The sequence below is a fragment of the Hyperoodon ampullatus genome, assembly GCF_949752795.1.
Source record: "Hyperoodon ampullatus genome assembly, chromosome: 9".
NCBI classification, from domain to species: domain Eukaryota; kingdom Metazoa; phylum Chordata; class Mammalia; order Artiodactyla; family Ziphiidae; genus Hyperoodon; species Hyperoodon ampullatus.
Window position 1 is genome coordinate 72334850 of NC_136922.1, and position 10201 is coordinate 72345050.

The following is a 10201-nucleotide window of genomic DNA, read 5'->3' on the forward strand; positions in this document are numbered from 1 at the left end:
TTCTTTATTGAGATATAATTAACCTACAATAAATAGAACATATTTTAAATGGACAGTTTTGTAAGTTTTGACACGTGTATACTCATGAAACCAGCACTAAAGTCAGGATAATGAACATATCCATCACCCCCAAAAGTTTCCTCCTGCCACGCTGTGATCCTTTTCTCCCTTTCCTTCTTGTGGGTTCCCTCCCCATCGTCTTGATACCACTGATCTATTTCCTGTCACTATAGATTAGTTTGCATTATCTGGAATTTTATGTAAGTGGAATCACATAGTAAGTTTGTACTCTGATTTTGTCTGGCTTCCACTAAGCATGATTATTTTGAGGTTCATCCATGTTATGTGTGTCAGGAATTCATTCCTATTTATTGCTGAATGTTGTTACAATGGTTGGCTCACTTTAGAAAATTACTGGTAAGTCCTCTCTAGTTGAGTGGGCTCTATCAATGCTGGAAGCTAACGGGCAATGGAAGAATAGGAAAGACCTCCACTTGCTTCTTGAGACTTGGCTCAACAGCCATAGGCCTGTGTGAATTCAGAAGCACAAATAATCCTTAAGTTTGGATCATCTCCTTGGAGTGAGGAGAGCTCTTATTGGAAGTAGGTTTGTGGCTCTAACTTGTCTTGGTTTGTGTCTGCAGTGAGGCAGGAAACAGGGTTCATGTGCTGTGCTCCTAGGTGTTTCCACTGGTGGGCATGTTGGGGGACCTTGCCACAGAGGCTGGATTTTCTTCTTGATGTCTTCTGAAGAACCAAGATGAAAAACCTTGGTCAATCAACTCTGGATAGGTTTGGGTCCCTCCCAGCTCCATCATGGGAGACCAGAAGGAAGCTAACCCAACGTTTTTGCTGCAGGTTGTATTGTAGAGAAGGAGAGAAGGAGAGAAAACAGTTTTGAAATGGGCCACAGTGATTTATACCCATCTACCTACTAGCATGCTCATCATTCCTTCCATTTCTTATGAAATGCTCAGGCAGGGGGAGGAGGATACAGAACAGAAGGCAAGAAAATAGTTCAGGAGGACTCATAATTGTCTTCAAAGATATAGAAACCTGTGGGTCCACAGCAATTTCCTCAATCATCTTTTATACTAAGGTGCAGCCAGCTACAGTCAGGCCTACAGGACGGCAGAATCAGAAAAACTGTCAAAGAGCCTAAGTAAAGACTGTAGATTTGAGAGGGGGTCAGAACGGTCCAGAGATAGAATCCAGTGATCAGCCTGTTCTGATATTCCAGGAAGCGTTGAGAGGAGCCAGGACAAACATTGGCTGAGGGTCATGAGGACAAACTTTGAGTAGGCCTAGGGAAGTATGAAGGGTGGGACAGGAGACAGAGAACCGGCATTTGACCATTTCAGGAAAGGTAAGAATGACTGATAATGGAAAACGTCAATCAATGATTTTCAGAGTTGAGACATATATTAGCCAAGGTTATTGGCCATGTCAGCTCCTGCCACACACTCCCTTCCAACACAGGCTGGAACCAGTTCTCCAATAGGCTGACACAGGCAAACTGGCACAGCTGCTAGGGGAATGTGGTGGCAGAAGGGAAATTTACTTTCTTAGGGGTAGTCCTGAAAAAGCACTTATGCGCTTAAAGAAGTTTTTTGAAGAGTGGCGCTTCTAGTGCCTTAGAAATATTTGATTTATGTACAGAATTCCCACTTAGTATCCAATGTAACATATTTTAAAAAATACAGTAGTCCCTGCTTAGCCACAGTTTTGCTTTGTACAATTTTAGTTACCCACGGTCAACCACAGTCCAAAAATATTAAATGGAAAATTCCAGAAATAAATAATTCATAAGTTTTAAATTGCATGCCGCTCTCTCTCTCACCAACCTGCCCCATCCTGCACGGGACATGAATCATCCCTTTGTCCAGCATGTCCTGCCCATTAGTCACTTAGTATCATCTTGGTTATCAGATGGCCTGTCATGATATTTTAGTGCTTGTGTTCAAGTAACCTTTATTTTACTTAATAATGCCCCCAAAGTGCAAGAGTAGTGATGCTGTCAACCTGGATATGCCAAAGAGGAGTCATAAAGTGCTTCCTTTAAGTGAAAAGGTGAAAGTTTCAACTTAAGAAAAAAAAATCATGTGTTGAGGTTGCAAAGACCTTTTATTTGTGATTTTGTGAAAAGGGAAAAAAATTCATGGTAGTTTTCCTGGTGTACCTCAAACCACACGTGTTACAGCCACAGTGCACGTTATGTGCTTAGTTAAGATGGAACAGGTATTAAATTTGAACAATAACATATTTTGAAAGGGAGAGATCACAGTCACATAACTTTTATTACAGTATAGTAATAATTGTTCTATCTTATTAGCTATTATTGTTAATCTCTTACTGTGTCTGGTTTATAACTTAAACTTTATCATAAGTATGTGTGTATAGGAAAAAACATAGTATGTATAGAGTTCAGTACTATCTGCAGTTTCAGACATCTGCTGGGGGTCTTAGAATTTATCTCCTGAGACTTCCCTGGAGAATTTATCTCCTGGGACTTCCCTGGTGGTGCAGTGGTTAAGAATCCGCCTGCCAATGCAGGGGACACGGGTTCGATCCCTGGTCAGGAAAGATCCCACATGCCGTGGAGCAACTGGGCCCATGAGCCACCACTACTCAGCCTGCGCTCTAGAGCCCATGAGCCACAACTGCTGAGCCTGCACGCCACAACTGTTGAAGCTCATGTGCCCTAGAGCCCGTGCTTTGCAACAAGAGAAGCCACAGCAGTGAGAAGCCCACACACCACAATGAAGAGTAGCCCCTGCTCGCCACAACTAGAGAAAGCCCACGCACAGCAACTAAGACCCAACGCAGCCAAAAAACAAAAACAAAAAAACACACACACACACAAAAGAATTTATCCCCCAAGGATAAGGGGGGACTACCGTAATAATCACTGCAATTCCAACATAGCTGTAATCCCCACCCTGAGGATCTCTCTAATGCAGATAAATAGGAACTATATCTGTAAGTGGTCACAGCAGCAATAGCAGCCAACACTAATTTGGCTTGCTATGTGTCAGAGGCTGTTCTGAATGCTTTCCAAACGAATTCATTTAATTCTCACAACAATCTTTTGAGGCAAGCATCATTATTCCCATTGTATAGAATGACCTGTTTGTGTGTCACCAGCCTAACAACACTTTCATTAGACTAACAGGTTTTTTTAAGGTCATGTAATGCATATATTAATAGTATAAGAAAAAATTTAAACTCCCTTCAACTAATGATATCAGTTATGATGATAGCCATATTTATTCAATGAACTTCATTAACTAGAGATTTTTGGGGGGCCATGTACTGAGAAGAGCATCTTATGCAGACTGCATCTTTAAACTCTGTCTTTTGAAAAGAAATCATTTCAACTTGCTTATGAAAGAAGTAATGTTTAACTATTCTGGACACAGAGCAGAGTGTTTGGTGGTTGTTTTTGCCTTTTAACATAACTCTCAGTGACTTCTGGTTTCTCCATTTCGGTGACAATTTGTACTGGTTACCTAGTGCAGTTTAAATGCTGATAAGCACATAGATAGAATAAACAAATTACACTTTTGAATTCATTGTTGTATAAGATAGGTACTTCTAAAAATGAATCTGGTTCTAAACCGGTTCTAACCAGTTTGGTTTTTAGAAGCTTTGCCTTTTTAGCAACTGTCATACTATGAAGAGATCTCATTTTATTAACCAGTATTGTATTAAGGAGAAATTAAGTGTGAAATGTACATTGAGTTATAAAGAGCGTAGAAATGACCTCCTGGCTAAAAAATGTACCCTACCACCCTGACTTGGGCCCTGATAGCTAGAAAGCATCAAGCATTAAATCTGTATCTTCCAGACTTCCCTGGTGGCACAGTGGTTAAGAATCCACCTGCCAATGCAGGGGACACGGGTTCGGGTCCTGGTCTGGGAAGATCCCACATGCTGTGGAGCAACTAAGCCCATGCACCACAACTACTGAGCCTGTGCTCTAGAGCCCGTGAGCCACAACTACTGAGCCCACGTGCCACAACTACTGAAGCCCGCACACTTAGAGCCTGTGCTCTGAAACGAGAAGCCACCACAATGAGAAGCCCGTGCACCACAATGAAGAGTAGCCCCCTGGTCACTGCAACTAGAGAAAGCCCACACGCATCAACAAAGACCCAATGCAGCCGAAAAAATAAAAATAAAAATTAATTAGTTATTTAAAAGTTTGTATCTTCCATCAACAATTCAGCATCATGTTCCATTTTATACTGTAACCCATCTTCCTAAATTTCCTTCCATCCACTGCTGTTGAAAGAAGGAGTGGAGAGAGAGAGAGAGTTGAAGGGCTTAGTATTCCTGTGGAACAGGTCTAAATTGAATGCTGTAATGCGAGATACTGGGGCCTGAACATCTTCAGCACAAGGACTGGGTCTCACAGAGATCATGATGAGAATGATTAAATGCTTTGGCAACCACTTGGTGCCGCAGAGAGCTGTTAGAAGGCGAGCTGGTCACCGGTGCTTGATCTTGACTTTCCCACTCTTCAGCCTTCCCCTAGAGGAGCTCGGTATTGTCCTGGCTTCTGAGAGGACCTACATTCTACACCCTGCTGACTTGCACATTTCTTTTTCTAAAAACAGATACAAAGTTTATTTTTTTATTTTTATTTTTTATTAGCTATCTATTTTATACATATTAGTGTATACATGTCAATCCCAATCTCCCAATTCATCCCACCACCACCACCCTGCTTTCTCCCCTTGGTGTCCATACGTTTGTTCTCTACATCTGCGTCTCTATTTCTGCCTTGCAAACTGGCTCACCTGTACCATTTTTCTAGATTCCTCATATATGCGTTAATATACAATAGACTCCCACATTTAAAAAAAATATTTATTTATTTATTTGGCTGTGTTGGGTCTTAGTTGCAGGTCTTAGTTGCTCCTCAGCATGTGGGATCTTAGTTCCCTGACCAGGGATCGAACCTTCGTCCCCTACATTGGCAGGCAGATTCTTAACCACTGGACCACCAGGGAAGTCCTGACTCCCACATTTTTAATACCAACCCAAATCTCTCTTCTGAGCTGCAATTCCATATAATCTTGCTGCCTATTCAACATCTCCACTTGAATGTTTCTGGAGGCACAGGTTGCAGCAGTGAACAAAAAAGCCAAAAAAAATCTATCATCCTGGAACTCATATTCTAGCCCATACTCAAACGTGTCCCAAACAGAAATCATATACCTTAAACCTATCCAAGCCATTCAGTTGCTGTGGTTAAAAACCACATCTCATTAGCTTTACGTTTAAGGTATTTTTCCTCTTCACTACCAATACAATCATCCAAGAAATCCATCATTTCTCTCCTAGGCATCTATAAAAGGCCCCTAATAGTCCTCCTTCATCCACTTTTGTTCTCTCCCCCCGCCCCATCCAAGTCATATGGTTACTTTGTTTAATTTTCCAGGAGTGATCCTTTTAAAGTACAAAGCTGATCATGGCAATCCCTTGCTTTAAAATACTTCAAATGCAACTTGAATAAAATTCAGAGCCTACTAAACTCAGCAGGATCTGGCTCCAGCTTTCTTTTGCAGCTTTCTCCCCTTTATGCTCTGAGTTCCAGACACAGTGACATTCTGTGGGTTCCTAACTATGCCAAAATCCTTTTCACTCTAGTGACACACTTCTTCTTCCGTTTGTCTCTGTTAACTCCTAATCATTATCAGATCTCAGGCTGAGCATCATTTTTGCTAGCCTACAATTCCTGCCAGATTACCAGTCCCTTTATGTGTATATTTGTAGCATTTTTTTCTTATGCTTGCTAGCATTGTAATTAATTACTTGTGTGATGATCTGTTTAATGTCTCTCTTCACCATTAGGCTGTAAGCTCCATTAGGGTAGGAAATTTATCCATCTTTTACACCACAGTATTTCCAGTGATATCACAGTGAAAATAGTAGGCACTCATTGAATATGTGTTATATTTATTCAATATAAGGAAAGGCTACAACTCCTTCAAGTAAGCCAGTATTGTAAAAACTAATAAGAAATAAAAACTCATCGTTAAGAGGGTTATTATGGGAAAGGAAGGAATTCTACTGGACTAATTAGAAAAAATTTAAATAAAATTGTTATTTTCCGGATAAGAATAGTGAATTAACACAAAATGCTACAGGGGAAAATGAATGTTGATAATATATAACTGATAGGAACAAAGAAAGACATTGTAGCAGCTCCAACCTGGATAGAATGAGGAGGGAAATGTCATCAATGATGAGAAGTGACTTGTATCTGTATAGAAGAAACTGAAGACCTCACAGTGATTATACATAGGACTTCTAGGGATCTTCCTGCACCAAATATCTTGGGAGCTATGATCTCTTGCATTCAGATATTCAGATGTGGTGGAATAGAGTTGCGTAGAGAATAGTATGAAATACTCAACTGGAGTGGGTGGGACCCTAGGCAGCTGGTATGTGGAGAAAGCAGAAAACACTGAATAGTTTGCCTGCAGGTAGATGCCTGTGATGAGTGTTAAATCCGGTTTAGGATGCATAAATATTTCATGAACTGAAAAGCTTTAAGGTTAGGAGTGGCCCTGTACTGGTTGAATGTGATTGTCTCCCGCACAGAGCTCCTGTTGACTTCAGATTTCAAGAGAACGGATTTGGGCCAAAATTACTTGCTGTGCAGTAATGATTTCATAATTGAAATATTATGTCTCAAGGTTTAGAACTTTCTAAATTATTCAGAAATCTTCTGAAATTTTTATTTTTCAGCTTCAAAGGATACAGTTTATTTTGTTTTGGGGAAGAGAACATGTATCTGTATTTCTGAGGCCTTGTTCTTTTATAAAAATAAATCAAGATAAATAGGTTTACATACCTGGGAACATGGGAAGAACGTTTCTGTATTTTAATTCCAAAACGTTGAGTAAAACATTCAGAGTCTGCTCAGTGCCAAATATTACATCAGTAGACCATGAAAGCACTACAGATACTGGGCTCCTAGGTCAACGTTAAAAATAGTTGTGAAGTTTTAAGCTGCTTTTATTAATAAATTGCTTTTTTTTCCAAAGACACCTTGATAATAATGCACTGTCACCTTTTCTCATTAATTAAGCTATGATAAGAGGATCTGAATAGATTTCTAGCTTCCTATTCCTGTAAAAGAACTAAGCTTGAACAAAGATGTATTTTCTTTGTCTTTCTCTTGTCTGGTCAGTACTAACAATAAACAGAACTACTTTTTCTTTTCTTTTTTTTTTTAAACATGTAACCATGCTGGACTGGCTTGTGTTGTTGGTGAAGGGGTCATGGAGCTAATAGTGTGAAGACACTTGGGGCCTGAGGTTGGGAAGAACACCCTCCCCTCCACATACATGCCTACTCCCGGCCCCCAAATCACCAACTATGCGAGAGCAGCTGGGACAGCAACTGAGCGCCGGGGGTGGGACACATGAAACTCTGGGGCAGCAGGAGAGACCGTGTGTGTGCTAGGAGGGCCCAGAGGCCGCACAAATGACTCCAGTACAAGTCTCTGTATCTTCCACATAGGTCTGTATAAACATATAGAGAAGATGTTCGCCTTTTCCCCTTCTCTCTCTTCTGCTCTGTGCTGCTTGCCACAGTTCCCGCTCCTTTTTCCACATGAGGGTGAAGGGAAGGGTTATGATGTGCAAGTCATCACTAAATTGCAATCAGACCCACATCCAGCAGCTTCTGGATCTTCTGCACTATTACAGGATTCTTTATGTGTCCGCTGAGTGCCTGGGGGTCATTCTGCATCTGTTGCAGGATGAGCCACATGGCCAGGTCACTCATCTGCTGCATCTTGGCCATGGTCCAACGCTTCACATCTTCAGGGCTGTCATGTTGGCTGTACAGGACCATCATGTAGCCATGGTAAACATCTGCTACCTCCTTCCAATGGAGTCCAGGTCTAGTGCCTTCTGGCAGACATCCATGGATTTTGTATGGTCCTTCATTGCTTCTTAGGGCAGCTGCTTTCTGTGTATAACCCTTGGTGAGGGTCAGTTCTAGCTGGATACATTCCTCACAGTCCTTGAGTGGCAGTTAAAACTCCAGGAGTTTGATGAAGCAGGTAGCTCGATTGCTGTACAATTTGGTATCTCTTGGGTTCCTGTTTGATGGCTTCTTTATAGTGCTTCCTGGCCTGGGGATACTTCCAAAGCCAGGCCAGGGTTTATGTAGTCTAGCCACTCTTGCTCCTTTAGGATTTTCTCTGCCTGTTGGCATTTCTTGAGCACATCTGGGGTTCAGTGTTCTGCCAGAGATTTGTAGAAATGGATGGCATCCTTGTACTTTCCTTCTTTGAAATAGGCTCTGTCAATTTGACATAAGCTTTGGCAATCTGTCGAGGATAGTCTTCTTGCTTGTCTAGCCCCTCTTCAATGGCCTTCTCACAAAGCTCCTGACGTTCACTCTAGTTGCCCTTTGTGAAATACATGGCTGCTTGATTGGTCATGCGAGTCATGTTGGTGGGGTCCTGGCCGTTGCTTCTGTCATACTGTTTCAAGGCTGTGTCAAAGTCTTTTTTCTTACAGGCATCCTTCCCCAACTTTTTCTTTCAGTGCCTGCTTATTATTCCCTGGAATATCTTCTTCCACTGGCTCTGACTTGGTCTTCTTTTAGGGAGAAGGTGGTGGTGGAGGTGTCTCAACTTCTTCCTCCTCATCCATACTGCCCAGATAACCTCGAAGGAGACACTGAGGGTAGTCACGATTTGGGGATGTTGCAGTTTTTGCCCAGGTCAGACGGCCTGTTTGACATTGTTCTATCAGTTCCTGGTAGGTAGGATCCATGAGCAGTGTCCTTCACCTGGGATCACTCTCCAACTTCTGGTACAGATCGGACATGTTGAAAGCATTCTTGAATTTCCTCTCTGCTGACTGAGGCTCCATATTCTGTAAAACCTCTTTGAGCTGAGGATCGTTTGCTTCATGTTTTAAACCCTTGTCATAGGTTCGAGTGGCGAATTTAAATAAGTTTAAGAACTCAAGAGCTGCTGCTTTTTGGGAATAGCTTTTGCCCCAGTCAGATTTTAAGTCATTGGTTTTGCAATCATCCTCATAAGCCTTCTGGCGGTCTCTGTTCTTGGTGTAGGATGCTGAGCGTTTGCTGGAGAGCACATGGGCCTGGGGATCTGACTTACTGCCTCAGAGCAGCACTGTAATCCACCATCCATGTTACCAGCACTCAGGGCCTTATTGCCCTTCACTTTAGCTCATTTACCTGCTCCATAGCCTGGCGGCAAACCCCATTCAATAGACTTGATCTGCTCCCTGTTCCCAGCCTAGAAGTTTTTAAAAGATAATTCCTCGCCACTCTTGGAAAACAGTTTGGCAGTTTCTTAAACTAAACAAACATGCAACTACCATAATATCCAGCAGTTGTACTCTTGGGTGTTTATCCCAGAAAAATAAAAACTTATCCTCATGTAAAAACTTGTAAACAAATGTCTATAACAGCTTTATTCGAAATAGCCAAAAACTGGAAATAAACATTCTTTAGTGGGTGAATGACTAAAGAAACTGGAATTCATAATCTTGAATACTACTCAGTAATAAAAAGAAATGGATTATTGATACGTGCAACAATTTGAATGAATCTCCAGGGAATTGTGATGAGTGAAAAAAACCCAATCCAAAAAGGTTACATAATATCTGTGTGATTCCATCATACAACATTCTTGAAATGACAAAATTATACAAATTGAGGAGACATTAGTCGTTGCCAGGGATCAGGGACAGGGCAGGGAGTGGAGTGGGAGGTACAGTGGGGAAGGGAGTTGAGTGTGATTATGAAAGGGCAATGTAGGGATCCTTGTCATAATGAAAATATTCCGTATCATTGTTTACCCCTCCGCTTGCCAATGGACATTTGGATCTTATGTCTCTTAAAGTAATTATAAGAAAAGAAAATGGATATTTATACATTTTTTTTATAGTTACCCACATATTTACCATTTCTGGTGCTCTTTTTTTTTTTTTTTTTTTTCTTTCCCGGTATGCGGGTCTCTCACTGTTGTGGCCTCTCCCGCTGCGGAGCACAGGCTCCGGATGCACAGGCTCAGCAGCCATGGCTCACGGGCCCGGCCGCTCCGCAGCATGTGGGATCTTCCCGGACCAGGGCACGAACCCGTGTATCCTGCATCGGCAGGCGGACTCTCAACCACTGCGCCACCAGGGAAGCCCTCTGG

General features: G+C 41.8%; 1 pseudogene across 1 annotated transcript; it reads right to left on the reverse strand.

Annotated features, from left to right (window-relative positions):
• Positions 1–7668: 7668 nt before the first annotated feature.
• Positions 7669–9291, reverse strand: LOC307058164 (stress-induced-phosphoprotein 1-like; annotated as a pseudogene). Its single transcript has one exon. The product of its transcript is annotated as a stress-induced-phosphoprotein 1-like (transcript).
• Between the last annotated feature and the right edge of the window lie 910 nt (positions 9292–10201).